The following is a 4,140-nucleotide window of genomic DNA, read 5'->3' as shown; positions in this document are numbered from 1 at the left end:
CCCCCCCCCCCCCCCCCCCCGAGAGCCGACCATGTGCTCCGCGAGCAGCGCTGTGCCCCGCAAATGCTGACGCATCGAGTCTCGAAGCGCAGCTTTCTCCTAACGCTCGGGATCCGCAGCTTGCCGCCGAGGGTGGCTGGCGTCCTCCGGCCCGCGGGGCGGCGGGTGATGCTGTGCCTTGTTTTGATGGCAGTGGAGTTAGTGATTGTGAGCACCAGAGTACAATCAGCTAATTACACTGCCTACAAACCGAGCACCGGGCGCCCGCGGGCTGCAGCTCCGGGGAAGGTCGGCGGCGCCCACGCCTTGGCCCCGAGCGGGGTCCGGGCCTCGTTTCCCCTCTGGCGACGCCCGACGGTGCCCGGACGCGAGGACCAGGGCGCGGGGTCCCGGACTCCCCGGGTACCCTCGCCCGACCCGCGGGATGCGCTGGCCCCTGCCCGGGCCCCCGCACACACTTGGCGTGGCAGGGCCAGCGGGCAGCGCTCCGAAAGGACCTGCACCTGCGGGCCGCGCCCCCGCACCCCCCAACCCTAGGTGGCTTCATCCCAGCCTCTGCCGAGGCCCCGCGCCGGTCCCCCGTGCCTCCCGGGGCCCTCCCCCTCAGGTTCCCTTCCTTCTCTGTACGCTTTCTGGGGCCGGCTCCCACCTCCCTCACTCCCGGGTCCGGTGCGCCCCAGAAAACGTTTCTTCAGGCCCCAGCCCGAACCCTAGAGCCGGCTCTCTCAACCCCGTGCGCCCCGCAGCTCCGAACGGCCGAGTGACCGTGGCCGTAGCGGGCCAACCGCCCTTGGAACCCCGAGGCGGAGGGGGCGGGGCGCGCGCGAGGTGGGGGTGGGTTGGGGGAGGGGCGGAAGCTGCCAGAAGGGGCCGAGGGCGGGTCCTTGCGGGGAAGAAGCCCTGGAGACCGAGGCACAGATTCCTGAGAAGTTTCTCTTCCTGATAGGGCAGGAGGGACAAAGAGCTCCTTTTCCCCTACCCCTCCCCAAGAAGCCCCACACGCCCACCCAGTTTTCATGCCCATCTCCGTCAGAGAAAACAACTTGGCCTCGTACCAAATTGTAGGCTCTAATTTTCCGGATGGAGATAGGCCTGGGTGGCCTCTGGCTTGTGGGACGACTGCCTTTGAGAATCCCGTCCGCACGCTTGCCTTCTCCTTGGGCTCCTCTTACAGTCTTGGAGGGCCATGCAATGAGGTGGAGGGTTGGATCTTCTAGTCAAATAGCCAGTCAGCCAACTCGTTAGTTAGATCAAAGCTTGGGGCTCACATATTTATTTAATTACCTGGTATATATTCAGCACCTAAGGTCACTTATTCTACCCTCCATGTGTATAATCTAGGTGGTAACACAAAGTGAGCACATTGTTTATCCCTCAAGGCAGTATATAATAAATTACTAACCTGGGCAGAAATAGAAGAGGGTAGGTTGGGTATCAGAACTGTAATTGTCAGGGAAGTTTCATGGAGGAGCTGAGGCTTGAGTAGGTCCCCCAAGCAAGACTAAATCTGGATATTCAGGGAGAAACAATGTCTTGTGACCAGTTACATTTTTCTTATTCTCACAACTCCACATGTGATCATGTAGATGTATTTATGTGTGTATTTGGAGTAGACTGGACAAAAAGGACAGTTCGAGAGGATTTCTGGGAGATCTGTAGGAATACTTCTTGTCTTACTTACTCCATGCCCTCTTTTCCTTCAATGAATAAGTCAGGAGAGGATAACCTCAGTTTAGTGAAACTCAGTTGGGAGTAGCCCCCTACTTCCCACCCCCAGTATGGTCTTCATGCATCTGGTATAGAACACTCACTGTTGACCCCAAATGCTTGGTTCTAAATTATTTCCCACAGAGGAAAACTTCCCAGCTATAGATTGATTCCCTAAACCCAGCAAATGGTTTCATAGATGCCTCTAATAGCGTGAATTAGGAGCAACTCATCTAGATCATTCAAAACAAATTCTAAACTCATACTATTAAACCACCAGAAGAACTTTCCAATGATGAGTTTTCAGTATTACAGCATTATCTTTGAATACGAACACACATTTTTTGCCACACGCATCATTTATTCTGACAACGCCAAAGTGAAGAGTAAGAAACCAACTTTACTGTACCAAATGTATGGTACAGAAGACATTAATTGTCAAGATCAACTTATAAAGTTAAATTGCAAAAAACAGGTCATTTATAACTAACAATAATTTGCCTTCATCTTATGGTTGGGAGAGGCACAATGTTGTGGAACATATTACACAAATCCCTCACACTTCTTTAACACGTACAGTAAACCAAGCCATACTGGGCAATATGCTGGAATCAGAGCTTATTAACCTGTGAGCTTTCTAAAGATAACTATAGAGCCAATTTTGTATTTTGTAGTTAAATATACATGCATAAATAAGTGCAGGAGCGAAATAGCTTTCATTCCATTAACAACATGCAGACTTACAAGTTTTGGTTAGGACGTAATTATAAAAGCAGTCTGTTTTTTCAAATTGCGAGTCAATTTACCCAATACAATATTAAATACCTCTTCCTGGTTGATGTTTTAGGATCATTAGTTGCATCTAACATGTCTTACCTGAGTTGGATTGCTGCCATCCAAAGCACTGGTTGCAGTAGATGCCTTGAAACCTATATTTTTAGGGCTGTTCTTCAAGGATGATAAAAAAAAAAATAAAGAAAACATATGTAAAAGTCATCAAGATGCATTGTCTCCAGAAAGAGATTTTTTTTTTTTAAACGCAGTTCATTTTGCAGGTAGTGCAACTAAAAAAAGTAAAATAACAAGAAAAAAATGTGTCTTTTTTTTTTTTTTTTTTTTAAAGAATGCTTGTTCTTAGGGTTGCTGTTGACTTGGCCTGTAGTTACTAGAGAAACTCCAAGGATCTCATTCCCTTTATGGTTCATGTCTAGGCATGCCTGGAGACCAGGGAGACCCATGATTTAATCTAAGTAAGAATGCTTGTGGTGTTTTAAAATACCAAACAGAAGATTGCATTTGTTTTAGACAAAACCAGGAAGGTACCTTTCAGGGAGAGTGTTTACTGTTTTATTGAATTTCTGAGCTTTTGGTGATTAGGGTGATGGGGAAGGATTGCTAAGGGGAGGCGATGAGAGTTAATGATCAGGAGGAAACCAAGAAGAGTATAGAAAACATACACCTTCTGCTTTAGCTTTGGAGAACTTGCATTGGTTAAATTTACCACTCCTAGATGAAAGACTAGAGTGATGGGGATTGGGAATTACAAAAGGTGGAGACAAACTTACTTTCTTCTTTTAACACACACAGACGCACCATCTGAACATACTCTATCTTCCATAGCTTTTGAAGGATGCCATTAGAGAGGAAGAAGTGAAAAATCAGACTGATTAGAAATTTATTGGAGTTTAGCAGCTTATTTTAGAAAGATTTTTTTTTTAATTTTTTCATTTTTTTTCAAATGTTCATTTGTTTGAGAGAGAGAGAGAGAGAGACTATGTGCAAGCGGGGGAACAGCAGAGGGAGAGACAGGATCTGAAGCGGGCTCTGTGCTAAGAGTAGCAAGTCCGATGTGGGGCTCGAACTCACCAACCGCGAGATCAGGACCGGAGCCGAAGTCATATGCTTTACTGACTGACCCACCCAGGCGCTCCTAAACCCACTTGCTAAATGCATATTTTCTCTTAGGAACTATAACACCATGTTTTGATTTTTATATAGACCAATAAATGTCAGACTACCTTATTACCATTCACGCTACTCTATTAAGAACTAGTGTATATGTTGATGCAAGACTAGATTGAAGTCAACCTAGTGCCTTTGAAGAGCTAAAAATTAATGAATCTGTTTAATTATGACAGGAGATTTTCTTTCCAGCTAAAATGAGCTGTCAGGAGTTTTTATAATTTCATACCTCTGATTCCATTTCCTTGGGCTCTCATTAGTAAGAGTGCCCCAGATTCATTAGCTTCTTATTTATATTTATTGATTAATCAATACTGTTGCTTTCAATATGAAAATGTTCAATTAATTTATCTTTTAGTAAATCAGAAACAATCTAAAAAATAGACTTCGTAATTAAAATTGCTTGAGCTCTTTGTTAAGGCTTTAACAGTACGAACAAACATTTTTCTTATTAACCATCTTGAAAGAATG

The 4,140-nt window shown here is 45.9% G+C and overlaps 1 protein-coding gene across 5 annotated transcripts in view; it reads right to left on the bottom strand.

Moving 5' to 3' along the window:
* Positions 1-2,801, bottom strand: part of HOATZ (HOATZ cilia and flagella associated protein) — a 27,873-nt gene extending 25,072 nt beyond the window's left edge. For 4 of the 5 annotated variants that reach the window (XR_005792853.1, XM_040482938.1, XM_040482941.1 and 1 more), the window contains exon 1: positions 650-784. The gene's annotated coding sequence lies outside the window, so the exon portion shown is untranslated. Of the gene's footprint in view, positions 1-649; positions 785-2,583 lie in introns of those variants that run through there. The other variant, XM_040482940.1, reaches the window with a different exon arrangement.
* Between the last annotated feature and the right edge of the window lie 1,339 nt (positions 2,802-4,140).

This window comes from Herpailurus yagouaroundi, unplaced genomic scaffold (genome assembly GCF_014898765.1).
Source record: "Herpailurus yagouaroundi ecotype Mexico unplaced genomic scaffold, PumYag 161, whole genome shotgun sequence".
NCBI classification, from domain to species: Eukaryota; Metazoa; Chordata; class Mammalia; order Carnivora; family Felidae; genus Herpailurus; species Herpailurus yagouaroundi.
Note: the sequence above shows the minus strand (reverse complement) of the source record. Positions and strands in the feature narration are given on the sequence as shown.